This window comes from Tachypleus tridentatus, chromosome 1 (genome assembly GCF_004210375.1).
Source record: "Tachypleus tridentatus isolate NWPU-2018 chromosome 1, ASM421037v1, whole genome shotgun sequence".
In the NCBI taxonomy this organism is placed as follows: Eukaryota; Metazoa; Arthropoda; class Merostomata; order Xiphosura; family Limulidae; genus Tachypleus; species Tachypleus tridentatus.
Window position 1 is genome coordinate 154842325 of NC_134825.1, and position 27927 is coordinate 154870251.

The window sequence follows — 27927 nt, forward strand, 5'->3', positions numbered from 1 at the left end:
ACACTACTGATACGATGACTGTCTATAAATAACAGAATATGTAATATAGTTATAAATGTATTCAAAGATGTATTATGTACTTCCAATATCACCATATACTTCCACACACTCAAGAAATGTATGTAAGAAAACGAAGCTTGAACACATCAATTGATACAGCTTCCGAAAACATTTTTTTTCCGTTAGACTTATTTTAAAATCCAAATGCATGTTACAATATTTTTACAGATTTAAAGGTTAAATACGTAACGTTTCTATATTCTTGTTTGTTTGTTTTGGAATTTCGCACAAAGCTACTCGAAGGCTATCTGTGCTAGCCGTCCCTAATTTAGCAGTGTAAGACTGGAGGGAAGGCAGCTAGTCATCACCATCCACCACCAACTCTTGGGCTACTCTTTTTACCAACGAATAGTGGGATTGATCGTAACATTATAACGCCCCCACGGCTGAAAGGGCGAGCATGTTTGGTGCGACCGGGATTCGAACCCGCGACCCTCAGATTACGAGTCGAACACCTTAACCCACCTGGCCATGCCGGACCTTTCTATATTCTTTTTGTTGAGAAGTGTCGGATCCAGCACAAGGTGACTCCAGACATACGGTGCAAAACTCTCGTATGTATCTTTCATTAACTGTTTAGCAGACACAGTGCTGCACTGTGCGTGTTACAATTGTTCTGGACAGAGAAAAGGTTTTCGAAACACTCGACTCTCCTAGATCCCAACGAAACAATCTAAAGTTTGTTCCAAAAATAATTGAAATCATGAATTAAGTAAATGTGCTGTATGGTTGTTTATTTATTTTAACATCTAAAAGACCGCAAAAGACGAAACCGAATTTCTGTTTCGGTGCCCAAATTAATTATAATTTGTGCGCCACACGAAGGAGAAAATCATGAATTTTTGTGTTATCTTTCATTATCCGTAAGACCAATATATTCGTGAATATTATCTAGACGCCCTACGTTATGACATACTAATTGACTGTACAAACGTTTAAAATGTGTAACACCAATGTATTCATAAATATTATCTGGTGGTTATATGTCACGAAAGACTTATTAACTGTACAAACGTTTAAAATGTGTAACACCAATGTATTCATAAATATTATCTGGTGGTTATATGTCACGAAAGATTGATTAACTGTGCAAACGTCTAAAATGTGTAAGACCAATATATTCATAAATATTATCAGGCGGTTATGTGTCACGAAAGACTAATTAATTGCGCAAACATTTAATATGTGTAAGACCAGTATATTCTAATATTTTCTAGCGGTTCTATATTATGGCAGACTGATTAACTGTACAAACAATAAAAAATGTGTAAGACAAATATTCATGGTTAACCTGTATTTCTGATTGTTTTGTCTAATTTCTTTACGGTAGTTTGATCTAAAAAGGAAACAAAGCATGACATGAAACAGATGGACAGCTGACGGCAAATTATCTGGCGGATCTGTGTCATGAACGAGTGATTAACTGTGCAAACATTAGAAATGATATTTTCATTTCCGAGTTATGATTAACAGGAAAGGCTTAGCAAACAACATGAATTATCTAGTATCAGTTCTTTTGATATCAATGCAAATGAGAGCCTGACGTGCACTGTACAAGTTATCAACAGTACGGTCGTGCGGCTTCCTTGACGACGCTGTTTGTTTAAGCGTTAATGTAAAACCAATGATGGCGGGAACTAAATACATGTGTTCTTTAAGCTTTGTATTATGCTTTCAGTCGCAAAAACGAAAGAAAGAGAGAGAGAGAGAGGGATTTGTGTGGCGGAAATCTTTATTTTATGATGAATAATGTAACCTTAAAAATTAAGGAAAACGTTTATTGAGCGTTTTAGGTTGTTGTTATTTAGCAAAATTATTAAACAATCACAAGTAAAAATTATAAAATATCCACTGCTTAGAGTAGTTATAGTGTATATATGTTTTCTTATAGCAAAGCCACATCGGGATACTCTGATTTTAGAGTAATTAAAATTGCTAGGTTATGTGAATGTGGAATATAATGCCAAATCAGACACATCGCTGGCTTCAAGGGGTGGTGGAAGCCAGCTAGCAGAACCTGTCATCAAAAGGGCTTTGTTTGGATCTCTGGACAAAATAACGGGATTGGTTGTATTGTTTGTTTGTGTTTTGAATTTCGCGCAAAGCTACTCGAGGGCCATCTGCGCTAGCCGTCCCTAATTTAGCAGTGTAAGACTAGAGGGAAGACAGCTAGTCATCACCACCTACCATCAACTCTTGGGCTACTCTTTTACCAACGAATAGTGGGATTGACCGTCACATTATAACGTCCCTACGGCTGTAAGGGCGAGCATGTTTGGTGCGACCGGGATTCGAACCCGCGACCCTCAGATTACGAGTCGAACGTCTTAACCCACCTGGCCATGCTGGGCCGGATTGATTGTAACTTTTACAATGTGCCGACAGCTTAAAGTGTGTTTAGCGACATCAACTCTTGTACCTTACGATCCCCATCCAGGCAAATTAACCAATAGGTCACGCCGGATCTTGTTATTATTTGAGATAGTTTCTTTTAGTTAATTCCCCATGGTAGGCGTGTTGATGGTACTGTGATAAACTTATAGATTTCGGAGCTGTCAAGTCGGGTTGTCATTCATGTCATATTACAGCATACTCCTCGTGCATTAATTAAGCTATGGATACATTATAAGAGTGATAGTCAATCCATTAGCATGGATGATAGATGATGCTAACTAGCTGCCTTCCCTCTGGTCAGTACTTGTAAACTAGTGACAACAACATATCTTATTAACTTTGTCATGACTACATAATACAAGTCCGTTGATTGTCATTCAACTTGTGTCTCATAGCAAACGAAAGACTACTGTTATTTTTTTGACAAGTGCTCATGAAAATTCTTTTATGTCCTGCACAAGGACAGTGACATGGCGTTTAATTTTGTTCTTAGGATAACTGTTCTCTCGTATAACAAAAATGTTATTGGCTGTTATCCATCTTTGTGACATGTGAGTTTGTAAACGACCTTCTGTGAATTTGAGAATCGTATTTAGGTAGAATTTCAATCCGTGGGTTTTGAAGCCTAAAATGCTGTTTTGACCTAGATTAGAAAGATGCACGAGGAATTTGGAGACAATTACGCAATATCTCAGATTTTACGCTCCAAACAACTCGGGTGATTGTGTTGTACACATGCACCAAAATAGCCATCCAGTTTTGTCATTTAAAGTTAAATATGATAAAAAAAATTATGTTAGTATTTTAAAGCAATCACGTGATATCGTAACGTTTGTAGGTAGAGATACTGTTGTATGTTGAAAAGTGTGCTAAATTCAATGTGATTGCGAAACACGTCAGTTGATAAATGGTTAGGTCTCTAGTGCAAACTTTGTTTTTCTTTCTCAACTAATAAGAAAAAAACACTTTTATAAAACTCGTTTATGATCTCTTGAACGAAATGAAATAACATTATCGTCTACGTTCTTTTATTTAGCGGACTGGTTTCACTCGCAAGGACATTTGTATAACCATAGTAACGTTAACGGTGTTGATTTTGTAATATTTGCTTTGTAAATTTTATCAGTGTTAGAAGAAAACGTTTTCGGGATCTGCAGTAAAACATATGTCGTTGTTTTTGTGACTCTACTGTTTCCTTGTCAATATACTGCTTTTGTCAATACATAACCTGAAAAAAAAAACTTACATCTTTGTGTCTATATTTAGGTAAACAGATGATACTGGTTTTCAGGATCAGTGTCCCTGGAGGGAATCTGTTCCCGATAAGACAGAGAGAAATTTAAAAACTTGAAGCGTGCATTTCGTTATGTAGCGACTTCTTACGCTCTCAAACTTAAACATAATTTGCAAAATTCTACTTATTTGTTCAGGTTTATTTTCCAAATGTTAGTTTTTCAAAACGCAAAAAATTAAGCAAGCCTCTAAACAGTGTAATGTCTAGTTCATCAAGACATTCGATGTTTTCTTTAAAATATGTAAGTTTCTAAAGTTTCTTAATAGAGGGCCTTTTAAAATATAAATGTCAAAGTCACAAGTGGAGTACCTCAGGGCTCAGTCTCAGGACCTTTGACATTTTTGATTTACATCAATGACATAGATGAATGAATGGTCAATAAGTTAGTTAAATTTGGTTATGACATCAAGATCTTCGGTTTTCTGACTGCAAAGACGATGCTGCTGATTTACAAAAGAATTTAGATCATTTAGTGAGATGAGTAAATGTATTACAAATTGATTATAATTTAATAAATGCAAAATATAGCATGTGGGTTATCATAATTTGAATTGTAATTATAATTTGGATGGGAATAGACTTAACAGTGTTATGCAAGAAAAGGATCTTGGTTTAATAGTCGACCAGTCTCTAAAGCCATTCAAGCAATGTGCTGTTTCTAGTGGTAAGGCAAACAGGATTTTAGGTTGGATCTATAGAAATATTTAGTACAAGTCCAAAAAGGTTATAATTTCATTGTATAAGTCACTGGTTAGGCTACATTTTGAGTATTATGTTCAGCCTTGGGCTTCGTTCTTTAGGAGGAACATTGAATTTTTGGAAAGGGTTCGAGGAAGGTTACTAAATTGGTGTCTGGATTGGAGAAGTTGTTATATAAGAAGAAGCTGAAATCTCTCACATTGTTTTCTCTTGAAAGAAGAGTTAGTTGTGGTCTAATTTAAAATTGTAAAAAAGGAATTGATGGTGTTGACGGGTCACTTTTAAATATTTAATAGTGTGAATAGTAGGATTAGGGGACACAAGTATAAATTTTGGCAGCGTAAGAGTCATCTTCAACTAAGGCAGTTTCATTTTTCTAAGAGGGTGATTGGTCTTTGGAACGGACTACCTTCAGATGTTGTAGAGGCGGTAAATTTAAATGAATTTAAGAAAAGCTTCATAAGTATATGAATAATAAGAGCTGGTTTTAAGTTTTTTTGTTATTTTTAACTTATTTTAGTTTACAATGTGGAACCAAAGGGTCTCATGTTGTCCCTAAACGTTGTTATACTTTCCCTCCTAGATCTTGATTAAATATACCTGGTTCTTTTACTCTTTTTTTGTTTTCATATTCTCTTTTCTCCCTTTGTCAAGTTTATTCAATACATATCTTTCCAAATATTTTACAGTTGCTCTTTGGAGTGATTCTATCATTGACTCTTACCTCGAAAGTAAACATTCCAATGTTTTATGCCTTCATAAATCCTCGTCGCTCAAACATGCTCGCCCTCCCAGCCGTGGGGGCGTTATAATGTGACGGTCAATCCCACTATTCGTTGGTAAAAGAGTAGCCCAAGAGTTGGTGGTGGGTGGTGATGACTAGCTGTCTTCCCTCTAGTCTTACACTACTAAATTAGGGACAGATAGCCCTCGAGTAGCTTTGGGCGAAATTCAAAAAACAAACAAGCCTTCATAAATCTCGCTGTTTTCCGTTAAAAAGCTCTTTTTGTCAATATATTATTATCATACATTATAACGACTAATCTTACCATGTCGGGAACACGTGAAAGTGAGCTAGTCTGTTTTCTTACTGTACAGCATTACATCACATGTAATCACTTCTGTAGTAAAGACAAACTCGTGTAATATAACCAGTGACGATGGTCATACTTTTCACGTTAGACATCACTAAGGCTTTCTGTGAGAAAGCTTATTAATTTCTATTGTTAAAATTTTGTTTTTTAACAAATTTTATATATTCAAAGTACTATGGTTAACGTGCACTCATATTGAGATTCCTCATTTGTTTTTATTCAAGTTAGTGCTCCAATAAAACAGTTTACAGTTTTATTTATTTGAATACCATTGTCATGATATAAAAGACTGTTTAACGTAGTTGTTATTAATGTAATTATTTTGTGACTGAATATTTCTCAATTGTTTAGTTTTTTCGTAACAAGAGAATTAAATTTAATTATTTTAAAGTAAACAATGAAAAAGTTAGTTATAACTGGGTATGAATCCTACGTTATGTTTACAATTCATCTATGTTGAGGTTATTGAACGTCGCTTGAAATTTATTGATGTCGAGAATATAGAGATTTCTAGATGATGAGCAGAAGATTAAGTGATAATTATGTATGAGAGACGAGCATCCGGGTACAGCAGACAAACAGAACAGAAGATAAATTAAAGTCATGGGAAGTAGAAGTTTGGACAAAGTAATATTTACAATAACGTTAACTACCTAAGGATTAATATGTTAGAGATAAACTAACAGTTTTAAAAGTGACAAGAAGCGTAGTTTATTCCGTAAAGCGAGTTCTAAAGTAACTGATCCAACCTAAGTGCACCCTGACAAAAGGACCAGACGATTACTGGACGATCAGTATACGATTGTGGTAACTTACGCTATAATTGTAAGTGAATTATACACGGAATAATATTGCAATACAAAGAGAGAAATGTAGTTCGCATTGTCAACTAAAATTCTAAATCAACTGAATAGGCCTAAGTGGACTTTCAACAACCAAATTAGAACCATATACAGTGTTTATGTCGCGACTACGTTCTCTATAGTGTAAATAATTTGTTATACGTACGTTTAACTTGTTGGAATATAAATATATATCATTTTGAAAACAAATAGTTTGTGTTGTTTATTTATTTTTAAATGTATCGATGGCAAGTCACAGACACCTACTGTTAAAGTATCCTTATCTCAACCTAGTTATTCAATGTTAATCTACGTATACTAGTTAAAAAGTAAGCTTTCGACAGCTATACTATTGTGATAAAAAAATAAAAATCATTTGCTATGGATCACCTTACATTCATTCGACAGACATTTCGAAGAGAAAGTCATTTTCTCATCATTTAGCACATATGAGCGCTAGTTGGAGCAGAGGAGATGCCCTCGGTAGTACAGCGGTATGTCTACGGATTTACAACGCTAAAATCAGGGGTTCAATTACACTTGGTGGGCTCAGCAGATAGCCCGATGTGGCTTTGCAATAAAAAAAAAAACACATACACATTAAGCAGAGAAGATTTTGTGAGCATCTTTGTAGTACACTTAATTTAGTGCAGTATATATTGATGGAAGATACAAATAAGTCACATGCCATATAGACAAGCTCGTATTTTCTCTACTTTCAAAGGGCCAGCGGTAAGTCTGAGTGCTTATAATGCTAAAAATCGGTTTCGGTTTCGATACTCGCGGTAAGGGCCTGGCATGGGCTGGTGGTTAGGGCGTTCGACTCATAATCCGAGGGTCGCGGGTTCAAATCCCGGTCACACCAAACATGCTCAATTTTTCAGCCGTGGGGACGTTAAAATGTGACGATCAATACAACTATTCGTTGGTGAAAGAGTAGCCCAAGAGTTGGCGAGTGGGTGGCGATGACTAGCTGCTTTCCCTCTAGTCTTACACTGCTAAATTAGGGACGGCTAGCGCAGATAGCCCTCGAATAGCTTTGCGCGAAATTCAAAACAAACAAACACTGCTAAATCAGGGATGGTTAGCGCAGATAGCCCTCGTGTAGCTTTGTGCGAAATTTTTAAAAAATGAAAGAAAAACCCACGTTAGACAAAGTAAAGATAGTCCATTGTATAGCTTTGTGTTTAAAACCAAGCAAACAAACAAAAGTTCTGAATATACGTATCTGAAAGAAACAGAAGCGTTTGTCAATCGTATATATATAAATATAAAGATATACTAGGACCTAAGTAGAAGTTTCTGATGAATGATATTCCACTTAATCTGGACCTGTGTTTTGTATTATATCACTTAATGATTTTTATCCTAAAAAAGAAACATGATGTGTGAAATCTTATTTTAAAAATGTTTCAAATAAAAGGCACTTATTTTTTAGGTGTAATTGTTTAGTGTGACTTATTCTGTCTTCTATGACAACTTTGGTCATGGAATTCATTCAATCCATGAAACAAAGATGTTCATGCGTATGAACATACAGTTAGAAACGAAGAGGGAAATGGAATATTTATAGCAAGACAGATAAAAACCAAAAAAGACATTTGTTTGAGTTTTAATATCACTAGCACCTTGCTTACTATTCAAGAATAATAAACTTTAGACCCTATCAAACGAAAACCGTTGATATACAAGTTCCATAGTGATATGTACACATCGTAAATAAATCTCTAACCGGAAAAATGTTTTTATAGCTTTGCAGGTGAATTTTGAAATGTCCTCAAAAGACGTTCTTACCTAAAATGTCGTGTTATACCAGATCAGCACAATTAGCAGAATGTGTTATCTTGAACGTTCTTACCTAAAATGTCATGTTATACCAGATCAGCACAATTAGCAGAATGCGTTATCTTGAACGTTCTTACCTAAAATGTCATGTTATACCAGATCAGCACAATTAGCAGAATGCGTTATCTTGAACGTTCTTACCTAAAATGTCATGTTATACCAGATCAGTACAATTAGTAGAATGTGTTATCTTGAACGTTCTCACCTAAAATGTCATGTTATTCCAGATTAGCACAATTAGTAAAATGTGTTATCTTAAACACGTGTTCTTAAAACATCACACACACTACAGTGACCTTGGGTTATTCAAAATTTTGTTTGTTTTAGATCTTCGGGCAAAGCTATAAAAATGACTATCTGCATTTAATTGCCCTTAATAAGTTGATATATTGTTGATTTTTTATATATTATAGCGAAGGATTCTGGTCAACAGCACTCGACATCAACATTTGGAAAAGTCTTGTCTGGTCTAAATAGTGAGATTTGACTTTTACTGTTTCAATGCATCCATCCCAAGGTGCGGAACGTGTTATTAAAGTAAAGAGCCGTAAACCATGAACTGTCAGATTCATATTCATAGCATGCTACCTGCCATACCCAAAGCATATGTACATATTCACTGTTAATAAAACCTTTAATATATATTCCATAATATCACAGTACGTATACTTTTTGCATACTTTAAATTATATGGATGATATACGTGAATACCTTTTTATGTACATTAGCAACACTGAATTATTACCAAAAGAGTAAATATGTTGACGATTATAACAACATGGAAATATCTTATGTATATATAATATTTATTTACTCTTCATTAGGGTGTTGTTCTTTGTTACGTAAGGCTCGGCATGGCCAGGTGGTTAAGGCACGCTACTCGTAATCCGAGGGTCGCGGGTTCAAATCCCCGTCACACCAAACATGCTCGCCCTTTCAGTCGTGGGGGCATTATAATATGACGGTCAATCCCACTATTCTTTGGTAAAAGAGTAGCCCAAGAGTTGGCGGTGGGTGATGATGACTAGCTGCCTTCCCTCTAGTCTTACACTGTTAAATTAGGGACGGCTAGCGCAGATAGCCCTCAAGTAGCTTTGCGCGAAATAAAAAAAACAAACAAACAACAAACATCTTTGTTACGTTGTCAATGGACAGAATATTAGTGGACAGCGCCCAAGTCACGTGACGTGATACATTGTTCTTGTTTGTTTATCGATTAGTCTTGTCACTTTTAGACAAAGTAAGTATGCAGAGAAAGAAATATCGTATTAACCAGTTGTAGTAATAACATCAGTATGGAAAGTTTTTCTTGTTTAATGACCTTTCTAAAGCAACTGGAGTAATCATGGAGGAGAAGATGGAATCTGGTCTTTATTAACACACATTTCTTTAAGTTACAAACAACATAATAAGTTCACTGACCACGGGTTGGCTAACAGTGAATTTAATCAGTTTCATCTGGTATGTGTGTGGTTACCAGCAAGGTAAGAATCTCTTGAATACACAGGGTCAGGGTCTCTGGGTTTCAAAGGCTCACAAACGCCATTCGTTTTACTTATCTAACCGTTCGCTAAACCTGCTAAAATAGCCAGATGTTATATTTTTACTTCTCGAATGTAAGCGTTGATTCATAATCCTTGTACTTCTAGGTATTATTTGATTTATTTTTATACTCTTGTTAACAAATGATCTGTTTTCTTCTCAACATAAAGAGGATTTGACTCAGCGGGATTTCCATACCTGAGAGGATATCATTAGTTATCAGAGGAATTCGTATAGAAGTCGAGTAAAATAGACAAGGAAGTTAATAAACAGTAGCTACATTTTCCTCGCATAAATAGTTCGGTCAAAAGTACTTTTTTTGTGTGAACGTGTGATGAAAGCGAGAGAAGATTCTGTACATTGGTTTAAAAACTACGTGATTGTGACCTTTTTCGCCGTTTCGATTCTGCTGCGTCGCTTCCTGTCTGATTCATTAGTTTTCATTGCAAGCAATGACAGATTTACAAGTGAGGGAAAATGTTTTAGTAGCAGATTCCGACGAGAATCGGCTCACATTCGATCATTGGTTTGACACGGTCGTACCATAAATCGCAGCTTTCGTTATATGTCAGGTGAAAGGAATTACTACACTTTTTCCACTGGACAGAATATCTCTTCTACCTCATCTTTCTTTCATGCCCTAACGGTGTTTCAACGTCACGTGAACTTTCGGTAATCACAACTATTGGTTAATACTGTCCAGTTTAGTAATATATAATACAAACGCTTTGCAACTGATTGATGGTAAAACGTTGACCCCACAGGTGTATGTACTATTCATCTTACACTTTCATTTGTACACTTTTAACATTTTACTCATCTATCGATTTCGCACCGACTTTTGGATGGATTTGTTTTAATGCTTTCAGGTTAAGTAAATACAGATAAGGAATGATTTAATCTGATTAGAATTTCTAAATACTTCAGTATTAAATCTTGTACAAATTGAAACAACAAATAAATTTGAATTTTGTTAAATACATTAAGGGAGTGGCAGAAGCTACATGTATCATATCAACAACTGAGGAACACGTATTATCACTTTATTAGTAGCAGGGGATTATGTATATTATTATGAACAGTAGATATCGCATTATCAGTAGTAGAGGATTATCTATATTATTATGAACAGAAGATATCACATTATCAGATCAGTAGTACAGGATTATGTATCTTATTATGAACAGTAGATATCACATTTTCAGTAGTAGAGGATTATGTATATTTTTATGAACAGTAGATATCACATTATGAGTGGTACAGGATTATGTATCTTATTATTAACAGTAGATATCACATTATCAGTAGTTGAGGGCTAAGCATTATGAAGAACAAAGAGCAGGTCGATACTGTAATATTAAACAGGTATGCTGATATTTGTTTCAAATTTTGGATTCTTTTCTATTAAACTCAGCCATGTTAACGACACATGATATTTCCTAACACAGTTTTATATATTTTGAAATTTGTGAAAGAATGTGAGGTAGAAGATAGCTGACGTAGCTTACAATTATAGTTTTCGGTTGCTTGTGGGATTTATCCTCAATGTAAACTAGTATTTTTCTTATTTCAGTCTATATCACAACAAGTTGGAATACATCAAAGAAAAGAAGAAATGTAGTTATTAATCTAGGTGAAAAAATAAATAGGTATGTAAGAATTAATCACTTATTATTAGAGGTAATTAAAAACTGATATTGTTTGGAAGAAAGACCAGTTTAGTACCCTGTTGTATACCCAAGTGTAGTATTATTTAACCTTTAATTATTTCGTAGTTGGATCTTAAAAGTATTCTCGATGTAAGAAATGCTAATCTTAAAACGTTGTATTGTTTCATAAAATCGAACTTGGTGTTACATTAGTTTATACAATGTTATTATCTAGTGTGACTGGACTAAACCTCACTCTTTGATTGAAGTTTGTTATGCCGACTTATACCATTGAAGAAAAGCAAGAAAAAGACAACAGTTCAACATATATATGCAAATATACTTCTACTTAATAAAAATTACTTTTATTTAATACAACATCAAAGTAATTAAAAACTAGATAATGCAAAAAAGAAGCTTTAATGAACAATTTAATTCATAAAATTTGACTGTTCTTCTAACGAACTCTGAAGAAGGCCTAACTTTTTCAAAGCATAACATAGCTAATCTGTCAATTTTAAAACCTCATTAGCCGCAATCCATGTATTCTGAAAAATAAGAGTCCATAAAACTTCGTGTTAAAACTGTTAGATGGAGCTTTCATTACATGTAGAAAGGGAATAAATACATTTTCACTTTTTTAGAAGAAAACTGGAAACTTCTTTTCGATTAATTGAACTTTCTTATTAATAGATGTATTCAATGCATTTTGTTTCTTTAATGACTTGACGACTGTTAGATATTTTTTTCAGTAGCATTTAGTTGTCAAAAAATTAATGTTATAAATTATACAGTTGGTATTACTTTATACAGCGTTCGAATGTTAGTGCTTCATACTTATAATGTCATGAAGCAGTTGTAATAATGGATTAGTGAATGTTGTCTTTGTCCGGATAAACCAAAAAATTTATATTTTTGAGATACGTGAAAATATACTAAAAATAGAGAAAAATATGACTTACTTTTCAAACTTAATTTGTAAGAAAAATCAAAACTACAATTGTAATATCTACCTTTCATTTTAATTACAGTTTTCTTATTAATATTTTTTGAATCCAAATACACACACAATTTATTTGTTTTGTTTTTGGAATTTCGCGCAAAGCTACACGCTGTCTACCTGCGCTAACCATCTCTAATCTAGCGGTGTAAGGCTAGAGGGAAGGCAGCTAGTTATCACCACCCACCGCCAACTCTTGGGTTATACTCTTTTACCAACGAATAGTGGAATTGACCGTCACATTATAACGCCCCCTACGACTGAAAATGGGAGTATGTTTGGTGCGACGGGGATTCGAACCCGCGACCCTCAGATTATGAGTCGAACGCTTTAACCCACCTGCCCATACCGGGCCCCAAATATACAATTAAAAATATTTTTAACATTCTCTTCCACACCTATTCCAGTTACTTGTCAGTGTGATATTTTATATGTAAAATTATCTAGAAAATATCTAGGTATTTCTAACTGTTAAATAAATGGGTATCGAATGGATTAGTGTTTCTTATGTTGGGATAAGTTGCTTTCTTTCTTCTGAATTCGATTAGTTTTCATAATATTAATGCGCTGTGTTTACTGCGTGTCCTAAAGTAATAGTGTGTGTGTGTATAGCAAAGTCAAAAAGGGCTATCTGCTCAGCCCACCGAGGGGAATCGAACCCCTGATTTTAGCGTTGTAAATCCGGAGACATACCGCTGTACTAGCGGGGGGCCCTAAAGTAATAGAACAACGAAGTTATAGCGCGCCACCTACAATAACTGTAAACTCTAAAGAAACGCTGGAGATGTCTTTCCAGTTGTAGATAGAAGTAGGCGATAACTGCGAAAGAAACTTTGAGCTTTATATTGCAGTGAAATTCTTATGATTATGTATATTTTACTTCTATTTTCGGTTTCTTATTAGAGTCAATACATTTGTGTTTCGTGCAGAAAATATCCAGAAAAAAACCTTGAAAGCTATAGGAGACTTTATTACGTTATCAACACTACAGAAGACAGTGTCACATTATCAGTATTATTTATTACGTTATAAACAATACAGAAAATAGCATCACATTGTCAGTAGTATAGAAGGCTTTATTACGTTATCAACAGTACAGAAGACAGCATCACGTTGTCAGTAGTATAGAAGGCTTTATTACGTTATCAACAGTACAGAAAACAGCATCATATTATCAACAGTACAGAAAACAGCATCATATTATCAACAGTACAGAAAACAGCATCATATTATCAACAGTACAGAGATCTCTGCGTCACCACGTCATTGGTATATTTTTTTTCGATACAAATAAATGAACGTAGTTATTACATTATTTACACAGAACAATATAATAAAGTTAATGAACTTTAATGTTGCTATAAACCTCCATTATTTAATTCTCCAGCATAATTTGTTTGATATAGCTTAATAATATTCTTAGTTGTTTATAAATTCATTAACGTTTTGAAACAAAAGGCTGAAGTTTGTCTTTCAACAAAATATTCATGTAAATAACAAAAGTAATCAAGTTACTCGTTACCCTTTGCCATTAAGATATTTTGAGCAGATAATAGAACAGTATAAAACTCTACGTAGAGTTTTATATGATGATGTGATGATATGAGGTACGTTATTTGTATAACGTAGAAACTTTTATTGATACCTGATTTTCAACAAATTATGTACGATTAAAAAAATAATCACTTTCCTCTGTCAGGTTGATGTTTCACTGAAGTAAATATATAACTTGTTAAGCACGAAATTTATTGGTCACTTCTATTGCGCCATCTAGTAAACAAATTGAAAATAAGTTACATGATTTTCAAGAAGTGATAAGGGCATGCGCATTGAAGCAAGTCTAATAACCAAAAAGATAGAAACTCCTTTCATGTAATATATATATACATATATATTTCTTTGTATATATGTTTCTAAGTTTAATATTTTTTTCACAAACATGGAAGTCGAGTTTGTCTGTTTCAAATCAAGTCTGAGGTTCAAGAGAAATCATAATCTGCAACTGCGTGAGTGCAGTATCTTGGCTCTTTAACAATGACAACCTTTTCGGTTATACGAGGAATGACATTTGCATTATTCTAATATAACAGATCAGTGTAGTAGCTATGTGTTAATTCTTTCTTGTGCTGTTATGTAAGAATGATGCAAATGCCGTCCCTGATATCTTGTTTGCATCGTTTTTGAAGGATTACTATTAGCCATCTCTACATTCACTTCCTTTTCGTAAAACATTTTTTTGCTTGCTTGCGTCCTTCACTAGGACAGCGGTAAGTCTACGAATTTACAATGCTAAGATCAGGGGTTCGATTCCCCTCGGTGAACTCAGCAGATAGCCTGATGTGGCTTTGCTATAAGAGAAGACACATACACATACTTGTTTGTTTGTTTTAAAGCAGTGTTACTGGCCCAGCCTGGCAAGGTGTGCTAAGGCGTTCGACTCGTAATCTGAGGGTCGCGGGATCGAATCTCCGTCGCACCAAATATGCTCGCCCTTTCAACCGTGGGGGCGTTTTAGTGTGACGGTCAATCCCACTATTCGTTGGTAAAAGAGTAGTCCAATAGTTGGTGGTGGGTAGTGATGACTAGCTGCCTTCCCTCTAGCATTACACTACTAAATTAGAGACGGCTAGCACAGATAGCCCTCGTGTAGCTTTGCGCGAAATTAAAAAAAACAAACAAACAAACAAGCGGTGTTTCAGTAGATATAGGGAAGTTGTATTTATAACCAAGTTCTAAATACACTGAGGTTCCAACTGTATTATGTATTGTGTATCTGTTATTCACTGGTAATTCATGTTTTATTCTGTGCTACGTTTTTAAAGAAATACAACAACTCAGTAGAAAAGCTAATATCAAGGGATAATGATAACATCGTTTACACTGTAATTATTACTTTTTACTTTAATTGCTACTAGTTACGAATAATATTTATAAAAATGAAATACTTTAATTGAAATTAGATCATCTCAGTGAAACTGGTTGATACATTGTTTTGATTTTAGAACTATTATGCAATAAAAAAAGCTGAATCTTTTATACTAACAACAACTGTAAAAACTTTCGAAAGGCGGATATTTTTTTCTTGAGGGATAATCAGTTTTATTGTTTTATATTAAGTTTTTTTAGAATTTCGCACAAAGCTACACGAGGGTTACATGCGCTAGCCGTCCCTAATTTAGTAGCATAAGACTAGATGGAAGACAGCTAGTCATCACCATCCACCACCAACTCTTAAGCCATTCTTTTACTAAGGAATAGTGGAATTAGCCATTACAAAAACGCCTCCATGGCTGAAAGAACGATCACGTTTGGTGTGACGGGGACTCTAAACGGCGACCCTCATTATTACGAACCGAGGGCCCTAACCGCCTGGACATGCCGGACCTGTGTTTTTATTGAGACTTCTTGAACCTATGTGTTTTTATGCCATTATAAACTTTTTTTTTATCAGACATTCCCAGAACTTGTGACTCAGTCGTTACCTAGATAACATTATAAAAGGAAACACTGTACAGTATTGTAAAGTTCTGATGACCTATTCAGGAGACATTTAAAACATCATTTCGTGAACAATCCGACCTATCTCTACACAGCCAGTGATACTACCTGTCTGATATGTTTTATTTAAGAAACATTCTTTCTAGTTTTAAGATGTTCAGTTTCAAAGATGATTTTCTTAGATTCATATACTTTGTTTAAAAGACGGTTGTTTCTAGCTTTTACATGATTTGTTGTTCTGGTTTTCATGTCTTTTTAAAGAAAGTTTTCCATTTATAGTCTATAGGTTTGTTTTCTAGTTTTTGTTTGAAAGATGGTCTTTGTAGTTCCATGATTTTTTATTTTCTAAGCTTAGTTAGGAAAACACTTCTACTTTGTAGGGTTTCTTAGAAAGACATCTTTCTGTTTTATACATTGTTTGAAAGGCAGTCCGATGTATCTAGTTTTTCATATACTTTGGTTAACAAAAGATTTTTTAGCTTTATGTTTGTCTCAGTTTTTGTAATTTTCAAATGTTCAGTTTATCGGTATTTTGAGATTTATATTCTTAATTTATGTACTTATGTTTTAATATCTTATGATGGTTTAATTGACCAGCAGTTTTATCTAGTTTTATATTTTTTGTTATCTCTCTCTCTCTCTCACACACATTTACAGCTAATTGTGGGTCTTTCGAAATTTCGATGCTGTGACACGTTTGTGAGATGTGAAAATTTGCATCTGTTTTGTGTGAAATTATTTCACAAAATCAGTAAATGCAGTTTTACAAGTTGTACTCTCACACAGGCACGGATTCTATTCCATGACACCAGTGGTTTTGTGACACTGAAAAACACCGCAATTCACACACAAGTGATTTGTTTACTAGTCATGTCACGTATTTCACAAGAATAGATGCAAATACGATAAAGAAGGAAGCAGGAACTTCTATCACATTGTAACGTTCATAAATTTCATGCTTTAGTGATGTAGAACTAGATAATTCGACGAACTCCGGCTCATTTCTTGGAAGTTACAGCGTGTAAACAACACTTGTCGTCACTTTCATGCGTGTTAATTTCAACTCGTCGTGTAACTAATGTTAGTCCACATGAAATTCCTAGCACGCGTAGAGGACTGCAGTCTTTGGCGGATGGCACCACCATCATCGTACGCAGTTCTAATTCTGAATCACAGCGGAATCTTTCGATTGGATTTTACAAGTTCTGGTGAGATGAATAGAGTTGAGGTTGACAAGTTTACCTTCGTTGTTATCCGTCAGTTTCACTGTGACGTTTCACGGCGATGATTTGTGACTCACCAGCCGTCTCTTTATCATAGTCACTGCCGAAAGTAATCGCGGAGTGTTTGTAGCTACACGGTCGGTCCGCTCACTGATCTGTTGTACATTGTTTCGAACGTTGTCACTTAGATTTAAATATAACTTATTTTTTCGCATACAAGATGGGATACACCACGGTATTTTAAAACCCATGAGGCTTAGTTTCTACAGTTATTCACCAGTTGTGTAACATTTATTTAAACAATAACTTAGTTAATATTACGTATGAAAAAGACATTGTGAAAGTTTTTTTTTTCATTTCTTTATCGCTTTATAGCTGTCTTTTCTCTCTCTTTTTTTAGATTCATTATGTCTTTTATTTTTATTAAATACAAATAATACTGTAAGCACATTGGCCATGAATACAAGGAATCCATCTCTCCATTTACGATATTAATTATAAAATAGATAAGCCAAGTTTCTTATCATCTCTGTATAACAAAGAATACAAGGAAAACCTTTATTTTTCGATTTGCATTGTGTGTTACAAACACAATAAGTACACAAATTCTTAATTTAGAGAGAAGTAGCAGATTGGTAAAAGCAAATAACAGTTTTAAACTAACAAGTTTGTTCTATTACAAAAACATGAAACTGGTACGTTTGTGAGGTTACAGAGACACGAAACCGGTAGTATGTTCTTTTACAGAAAAAGGAAACCCGTACGCCTATTTCTTCAGACAAACGTGAAACATATACGCCTGTTCTTTTACAAGAACATGAAACCCGTACGTTTGTTCTTTTAAAGACATGAAACTTGTATGTTTGTTCTTTTGCAAAGAAACGAAACCTGTATGTTTGTTCTGCTGCAAATATCAGAAACCTGTACATTTCTTCTATCCATAAAGTTCGACATTAGTGTGTTCATTATAAAGATGCGAAACCTCTAACTTTTATTAGCTTTACTTACAATAACAGTTCTATCACACCCATATCTGAATATAATATAATTTTAGAGCACAAAAAACTACAGTGATAAAAGTAGGAAATATGCATAATTATGCAGAAAGTAAAAACAATAACTATTAATATTTTGTAATGTATTTTAAATCAATTCTCTCCTTTGCTATATGTGTAGCGCCACCCTAAAAATCGTAGGACGTGAAGAAGTCTATTTTTTGTAATAACTAATGCGTTACAAGCTAGTAAACTAGTTACATTTAACCACTGGCTAGCTATAGAACTCTGTATTTAATGCGCTCGCTAAATATATTCACAATAAATTAACCAAATATAAAATATTTATTTCGCAAAATTTCCTAATTTTTCTGTTACCTGGGAATATGAAGTGCCTTATCGCATAAAAGAGTTAGAAACAGAAAAAACAGTGATAACAAACGGAAAGGGTCATAAATCATATGGACAGATATAGATAGATAAGGGCTAAACGAATAGGAAAAAGAGAGGTGAAAGTGAAGATGTCAGACTAGTTTACCTAAAAAAAGAAAACAAAGAGATAAAAGGGGAAGAAGTCGGAGGTTTTACACGTGTCTAGTTTGAAGATGTACAAATATACGTCACATGGTCATCATCTGGTGTCACTGTATAGTTTTGTCAACTTCTATGTTAGATTTACAGAAATGTTCTAACCTAGAAAATACTGTTGATATTAAGAGAACAAATCGTAATTAGAGAATAATTTGAGGAAAATCTTGTTTCGATTTTAGCTCAAACCTGTACAATTGACTCTCTCTGTTCTGTACGTTGGAGAGGATCGAATCTCAAATTCTTGTATTATAAGTTGACCCTGAGACATCAGGATATTAAAGTTTCTTACGAGAAAACAACGAGCCGAACTCACGTGGAAAACAAAAAACTAAGATGGAAATAATGAGGAAACTATATAAAGCGATCAAGAGAAGAAACCTTGAAGGTGTTATTCTGATCATGTGATCCTTTGATTTAAAACCTAAATGGATTTAACGTTAACCATGGAATAAGATGTACACTCTTAAGACATGTAATCTCTAAACTATGTATAATCGTGTAATGATTTTAGGCAGAGTTTTATGAAGTTGAAACTCCTTCTAAACTAGTGTTTCTAAAGTTTGGTGAGTCCACGTCTATGTCACGTTAAAGACACTTTGTTGTAACTTCTGATTCCATTGCAATTGAAAGGCGACTTTTGAGAAAAAAGTCGCGTTTCACAGAAAGATGTTTCTTGTTTTGGGGTTATTTTTGAGGACTCAAAACCGCATACCATTACACCAGGGCTTTTGTTTGTAGTTAAGCAACATACCATTACACCAGGGCTTTTGTTCGTAGTTAAGCAGCATTCCATTACACCAGGGTTTTTGTTTGTAGTTAAGCACAAAGCTGCAGAGAGAGTTTTTGTGCTTCTCTCACCACAGGTATCAAAACCAGATTCCTAGCGTTGTAAGTCTGCAGACATACCGTTGTACCACCCGGGGAGAGGGGTGACACGAAACTTGTAATTAAAATACCGACTTTCATCTGCATACAATTGACTCAGTTCAAAGCTTGACAAATGCAAAAATTCTAAGCACCATATAAATGGGTGACCTGACATGGCCAGGTGGTTAAGGCACCCAACTAGTAATCTAATGGTCGCAGGTTCGAATTCCCGTCACACCAAACAAACTCGCTCTTTCAGCCATGAGAGCATTACAATGTGACGGTCAATCCCACTATTCGTTGGTAAAAGAGTAGCCCAAGAGTTGACGATGGGTGGTGATGACTAGCTCCCTTCTCTCTAGTCTTACACTGCTAAATTAGGGACGGTTAGCGCAGATAGCCCTCGTTTATCTTTGCCCGAAATTCAAAAACAAACAAACAGACCATATAAATGGGACTTATTTTTTAACATTAACAAGTATATAAGTTCTGCCATGTAAGTTCCAGAGCAATTTTCCCAAGAGTCGAAAGAGGAACTGTTTAAAGAAAAAAACCGCACAAAACAGATTTCATGTATTATCTTTAAATTATATCTATTCAACAGCACTTCGGAACCTTTTATCCACGTGGAAAAATGTTGAATTAAAAATAAGTCTCTTATTTAGTTATTTTGTATGTTTTAATGGAAAACGTGTGAATATTGTTTAAACTTGGCATCGCATCTAGTTCCCTGGTGGGTCAACAAAAAGTTTACAGCCTTCTAAGTTAAAATCCAGAGTTCGATTTACTGAGGTGGATAGAGCGTAGATAGGCCATTGCTTAGTTTTGCGCGATACTAAACGATAGAACAGCGTCTGATGGAATAAAACTAACGTTTCAGTCTTACATCAATGGCAGATCACAAGGAATTTGAGTCTTTAAAGTCAAGACATGGATCATCTGAAGAAGGCGTATAGAGTGGAATAGAGATTAGTGTTCGCATTTCATATTGTAGTTCATCTCAATAAGGAATTGAAGAACTCTTTAATATTTGGATTTTATACTTTATTAATAAAATTATCATAAAATATGTTAGGTAGGCTTCTAAAATCAGTTATGTTTTGAAAATGATCGATAGGACCATTTCCTGAAGAGCTAAAACTACTCCAAGGTAATGTTCGAGTTAGAAGCTGTGCTAAATAAAAGGGACAATTTATATTTATTAAAGGACACTTAAAGATGGCGGGTATTAGTAAACGGTATTTATTATACATGCATTTTCACTTTACGTTGACTTGCCTTGGCAACTCAAATGTATATTCACATATTATTTATATTAAATGCATTCAAAGAAATCTATCTTGATACGTAAGATTCTAATACTAGGTATATGTGAACACATAACAGCATCGTGAATACTACAAAATTTTAATAATTGCTATTATGAGTGGTTTAGTAGGTGGCCGAACGTCACGGTGAACTACAAGGTCGTGCTCTCCTTATAGTCTTAGAATTAGAATTCTAAAATTAATCAAATAAATGAACATAATTTGTAGAACCGCAGAATTTAAAATTTGCAAGCTTGCCCTAAAGATTAAAGTAAGTTTTTCAAAAGGTTTTGCACTCCCTCATACGAAAGTGGTTTGTTTTGACCAGTTCCGTCGGTTATTTCGAGCAACATACTGCTTAATTAGCTAGAACTGTTGTTTTGTCTTGTTCACATACACGTATATTGCCAATTAATTTGATATCTTGCTAAATGCAGTTTAAGGAAGTAAAAGGTCATTTTACTAAGACCCTATTGTTTCTGTGACAGTAAATCTTTCCTCTTACCTTACCATAGGATTTAATCATTATTATCTATCGTTTATGTGATGATTATAAAGCTTCCATTTTACCTTACGAGGGGATTTAAGTATTAAAATGACAAGCTATCGATTGTACTACGCCTTCTTACTGACTCTGTCCTTACAGGTTTATCGAAAGTGTGAAGACTTGAACAAACAAAATAGGGTTAACTCACTCATTTTTTGCATAAAATACAGGTGACCTAGGTTTTCTTTTGTTTATGAAAGAATAATGGGGGTTCCTATCGGTAATTCTGTGGTTAAAAGCACTCACTTCTTGGTACAAATATATTTATTTTTGTTATTATGATAACAATAGCACACTCCTATTAAAGCTATAGTAATTTCTAGACACACCTTTGCTTAAATTGTTAACTGCCTCATTTGAAATGTACTTAATTACAATGCTGCAGCACGTTCCACGGCTACCAGGAGGAACATAAACACACTAAATGAAGCACACAACGTGCTTTTATGTCTACAGCATTTCCAGTCTTGAATGCATCTAACCGAGAAGTAGACCATGCACTTATAAAGCAAATCGTTGATTTATTCTAGCTTACTAGTGACCCTAAATACTAAACCAGAGGCTTGGAATTTGCTTTAAAGTGACATCAAAAGTGTTAGCTGGTTGCACATTAGCCTCGGTATATAATGCGAAATTAAATCCTTTCCATTATGTTTCATTAGGTAGATTTATATTCTTATAATCAATGAAACTTTCGGATACAGATTGTTAGAGTTGATGATTCCGTATGGGTCTTCTTACAACTCTATCCACAAATGTACATTAATCTATTCATAAACACGTATATGTATTCTACATACCAGACGTTCTCCTGCAGGAAAACTGAAATTAAGGGTAACAACTATTTTTATTTACTGCTTTTGAAACATATATCATGTTATGTTGTACCCTGCAGAGAGCATAATTCTTCTCGCAATTCATGGCATGCGTACGTTTTTCTGATGTAACGACAGTACAAAATGTAATGTTATGTCTCCTTTTTGTGACGCCGTTTTATTGTCTACTGACTGACTGACAAACAAACAACACACTATTGTACTGATTGTGATTAAAACAGATGACTCCCCTTCATGCGGCCTTCGACTTCCTATGAGGGAGAAAAACACGTGTTCATGAAAAGGGTGATTTGTTTGCTCCCCTTTACAGTACTTACTCATTTTATGAGGAGGTTGAAGCATCGTACTGAATTAAGTATATAGTGAAATAAATATAACAGTTGAGTATATTTTAAGATATTGATGGGATTATGTTTTTCGTTCCTTTCACCGAGTAACCGAAATTCAGACGAAATAAACTAGAGAAACGGCATCCTAGTTGTGTAATACATTTGTAAGCATTTAGTTGTAAAAGGAAACTTTTAGGTGCGTAATTTCTCATTTACAGCTGAAAATATCCATGGAAAGTTATCTCCAAAGTTTAACATACTATTTATAGAACTGTGACTTGACTGTCTAACAGTGTAACTGTTGTCTCCTCTTTGTCTATATACGTCGTACTTTTCACGACGTGCAAGCCAGAAGACGACGGGGTTAGCAAATACTTGAGCAGGGCTTTATAGACTTCTTATCTGATTAAGTTATATTTTCTTATAAAAATAAAAAAGAGTTATCTGGTAAATTGTTAATCAGCCAGGCGTAATGAAATCACGTGAACGAAAGCCAACAACGTGCATGTTGTTCCAAGTTGAAATGAGCTTGAAAGTGTTGACGAGTGTAACAAGTCACGTGAAAAGTCTAAACTTAGAAGAAATTACACACACACATACATATCGAAGGAAATGTAGAAACGAGTTTTTCGTCAGTTATTTTGCTTAATGTAAAACACACTTTTCGTGTGATATTTCAAACATCGCACAATTTGGCCATAATCAACAAAATCAACATTTGAAGACCTGTAATCACTTAGATGGTACTTGAAAGAAATCAGTTCCAGTAAAAACATGTTACATTGGACATCGAGGAAATAGGCTTAAAACCTGTTAGAGCTACCAGACATGTAAGAGCGATATTTGGGGAGATAAGTCTTAGAAGCTGTTCATAGTTATAAAATTTGCGTATACATAAAAACGTACTATTTGTGCAGAAATGCGTCTGCGCATGAAAAAAAAAAAAACTATGTACAGGGCACTGTTTCTTGGCGCCACTATAATTCTATGAATATTGATGTACTTCAGGGAGCCGTGTTCGACATTATTATTGGCTGACGAACTATAGGTAGGACATTATGTTTATAATGAATGTCGCCTTAGTGTCGCCTTCACTTAGTTCTCACAGAAACGACAGCTGACCCAAGGTATGCACGGATCTATTCGTTTTACATTTTTCTGGTAATATTTTAGGTATCCTCTTAAAATTTGTTTGTTTACTGTTTGTCTTTATGTGTGCGTATGGGGATTCAACTCCAAGATAGGAAGTGTAAGATAATATACTTGATAATTCTCTAGAAAATTCAGTTTAAACTATAAAAAACGCTCTTAATTTTTTTAGTAAAAGGTACAAAATGATATAAGTCACTGGATCAATGCTGTAAGCCGTTTACTCATTACACCCCAGTGTCACAGCGATATGTCTGCGGACTTATAATGCTAAAACCGGGTTTCAATACCCGTGGTGGGCACAGCACGGATAGCCCATTGTGTAGCTTTGTGCTTAACTTCAACTAGTCAAAGAATTAATCTGTAAACTATTTAAATTGGACTTTGTATTAAATTATAGGTTGTTTTCACTCCTGTTGGTGTTTGTAAGGAAGATTTCTCGAAACTTGAATGTATTTGAACGAGAGCTAGCATATGTTTGGATTATGATACAACTTAGGAATGATTAAATTTTGTAGGGCCGAAGTCTTAGCAAGGCCGCGAAAATCTAAAAAATCCCTAATCAGTCGACATGGGAACCAATTTTTAACACTATTTTGCTCTGTAACTCGGTCAAAAATGATCGGATTTTGATGAAACCTGGTGGATTTATGTAGAATATCATTCCTCACTATCTTTTCCGTAAATTATTTGTGTCCGTTGATTACTTCGAACATACGGATACATTTTCGTATATTTTGAGAGTCGAGTTTCATCAACGCTGCGTGGGAGAGGTACGCCCTCTATCGAGTGTCCCTCTAGTCTGCAGCTATTTTATTTTAATCTTTTCTCAGAATTTGATATTTTTTATATTACATGATGTAGAAAACGTAGAAACATTTATCAAATCTTCATAACATCAATATCTATTTACTATTACATCTATGAAATATTGCTTATAAAAATATGTATTTTACTTTCATCATATATTTTAACTGTTTTGTATCTTCAATATGACATGCATGGAATAAAAAGTGGACAAGTGGTATAGCTATTACTATTTGGAACTGAGGATTAGAGGGATGGCAACCAGTCAGCAGCTCGCACCGCCTGTGTGTCAAATTTCACTTGAGTATCTGGATTGACTGTCACATTTATAACGCCCTTTCAGCTAAAAGTGTGGAATGCATTAAACGGCATATCACTGTTGAAACGTTGGGTCTAGAGATATAACTACTGCAAAGATTCTTACTTAAACATATAAAAGTGCATGCGGTTTGTCAGGTCAAAGTTTTACCAATTTAAATTTTCGCACATGCAGCAATAATTCTTGTCCTGTTTTAACAATATACCAACGAACGACATAGTTTCCCTTAAAAAAACACAGTGACAACAAATAACACCGAATTTTGTTGTTTTTTTTTCCATTTCATTTACAAATCAATAGTTCTTTGTTGTCTTTTACTTGGCTACAGATGAGAATACTGGTTACTGTATACTGAATGGGTCACTGATAGAATGTATCCACATATGGACGAGGTCATGAATGAACTACTGATCGAATAAAATTCTATATAGCTGCTTTTATTTAATTTTTAGTCATTAGTTTTGTGTTCACCGTTTCTTTAACCTATTTCTGCGTGTATACATCCTTTTAGAAACTTTTATGAGTTACCTGTAACATTAGTCGCATGAGGACTGTTTGCTTTCACGAGACTGTTTGTTTTGCTAGCTTCATTTGTATTACAAGGTTTTGCACTTCGAAGATGACAGATATAATCAGAGACCTTTTTTATTAACAGCTTCATTGATATCAGTGGCAGCTCCTCTGTTGAAAAGACTTAATTATATATATATATAAAAAATCATAATTCGCCAGTTTCACATGAAGAATAATGAAATAAACAAAAGTATATATAGGTAAAGATAAAGTGAGCGACATGTGGGTTCTCAAGACTGATAGACGGTGTATCCTCACCGCAATGTAGATCCTACATTTACTGTCGCCTCTAAAACCTAGGATACATTTTATATCCCATATTATTGTCTGTTCTGCTGAGGATTCTTTCGTTTATTACTGCGTTTTTAATTTTTGTTTGGGCTTGTTTTTGTCTATAACAAATTATTATTAGTCAGAGGTTTGGATTTGCTGTTTTTAACGTAGTCCTTCCTTATGATTTTATTTCACTTGACTGTTTAGTATCAATATTGTATGCATGTGTGTGTAATAAATATTTATTTATTACTAAGAAAGGTTCATCAATAGTAACTTAATTTTCTGAGTAGTTATGTTTTTTTTTTTTATTTTACTTCATGTAAACATTTTAATATCTTTCTTTCACAGTTAAGTTTTTGGAAGAGATGAGCACTGCATACAACAGCTCGATATGAAACTAAAACAATCCTATTCTACACACATCACGACAACTGACTAAATTATTACTTGTGTAATAGTATATTCTTCATTAATTAGTAGTGACGAACATCATATATATTTACATTCTTTTGTGTTTTTGCACTACTGGACCATAAGCCTTCATTTTTATAAAAACAACAACAAAAATAAATGTAGATTTTACACACAACGTTTCCCTGTGGTAATCATCTCCAAAGCAGATATTTCTTTCTTAACTTTAGTCTTATGAACGTGACTTCAAAAAAGGTATTCAAGTAAGATGACCTACAAAATTTGATAATTTTTACCCACTGTGCAATGAAACGTATACTAAACAAGTCATGCTGACGTTGGACTTAAGTTGTCATCTGGCCAGGTGGTTAAGGTTCTCGACCGGTAATCTTAGCGTCGTGAGTTTGAATCTCCGTCACACTAAACATACTTATATTTTCAGCCGTAAGGGCGTTGTAATGGTACGGTCAATCGCATTATTCGTTGGTAAAAGAGTAGCCCTAAAATTGGCGGTGGGTGGTGATGACTAGCTGCCTTCTCTCTAGTCTTACACTGCGAAATTACGGACGGCTAGCGCAGATAGCCCTCGTGTAGCTTTGCGCGAAATTCAAAACAAATTAAAGTTGTCACCTAAGTTTGAGTAAGAAAAAGACTTGTCTATTTTTATTGCCACAATCACTTAGTGTTTAATTTCGCGATTTAAGTGCTTCAGTCTTTGCATATCCAAACCGACTTATTTCGATCAAAATCAAAACGTGTGATATAACCCTAAACCCCCTCTAATTTTTCCTATATTCTTGTGTTATGAGCTTTTAGTTGAGTAAGCATTATTTCTGTAAACTCAATACACTAAACAACGCTATAAGGGGTAAAAACGAAATAAATAAGATAAGTAATTACACTGAAGTTATTAATAAAAAATAAAACAACTAAAAGCTAACACTTTTGAAAAAAATCTGATTACAGTACGTATTCTCATAAAAAGCACATTTCTTTTATTAAGCCTGACTCTGGGTAATATAATATGAGCAATAAGCATTACACAACAATGTTATTTGTTTTCCTGTAGAGACGGATGTGAATTTCTACAACAGAGAAATATTAGAAACCAGTCAGACATTGGCTTATACGGCAAAAATTAGTAACAAGCAACAGAATGTTTCCATTCCAAGTGATATCTTTAGGTTTCGTATTTTGTATTTAATGACATATGAAGAAAAATTATTTGTGATTTTAGCTTAAGTTGCACTTTTTATTAGAAAACACAGCAAGCGTTTCAGTAGACTGGTGTTTCCAAATGTTGTAACAGCAAAAACTCCTACGTTTTTTAAATAAGTGTGTGCTTAATGGTGTTGTAATAGCAAACCCTCTCACGGTTTCTAATAAGTTTGTGCTTTTAAATGTATTAACAGCAAATCATCTCACGGTTTTTAATAAGTTTGTGCTTAAGTTTTACTAGAGCAAATATTCTCAGGTTTTTAATCAGTTTGTGTTTATAAATATTGTAGGCGTATCCTGTTACGGTTTTTTTGTGTGTTTTTTTTAAGTGTGTGTTTGGTATTCCAGCAGCAAAGCCTGTTTGTTTCCGTTTGGGTTGTAAAACCAATACTTCTAAGTTTCTAGTTTGTAAAAATAAGACATTTAGTTGCCTCAAACACGGAAAGAAATACCTATTGTAGAATGAAGTTTTTCTTATAGCTCGTGGGCATACTGCCACGTATTTATTTTTATTGTGTCACAATCAAAGTTCTCACGTTTTTAAGTCGCAAGTTTTAACATC

At 34.4% G+C, this 27927-nt stretch overlaps 1 protein-coding gene across 4 annotated transcripts in view; it reads left to right on the forward strand.

Annotated features, from left to right (window-relative positions):
- Positions 1 to 27927, forward strand: part of LOC143228074 (uncharacterized) — a 190973-nt gene that overhangs the window by 69883 nt on the left and 93163 nt on the right. For 2 of the 4 annotated variants that reach the window (XM_076459415.1, XM_076459419.1), the window contains exon 2: positions 11344 to 11419. The exons of 1 other annotated variant lie outside the window; for it this stretch is intronic. The gene's annotated coding sequence lies outside the window, so the exon portion shown is untranslated. Of the gene's footprint in view, positions 1 to 11343; positions 11420 to 23717; positions 23740 to 27927 lie in introns of those variants that run through there. One more of the 4 variants, XM_076459431.1, reaches the window with a different exon arrangement.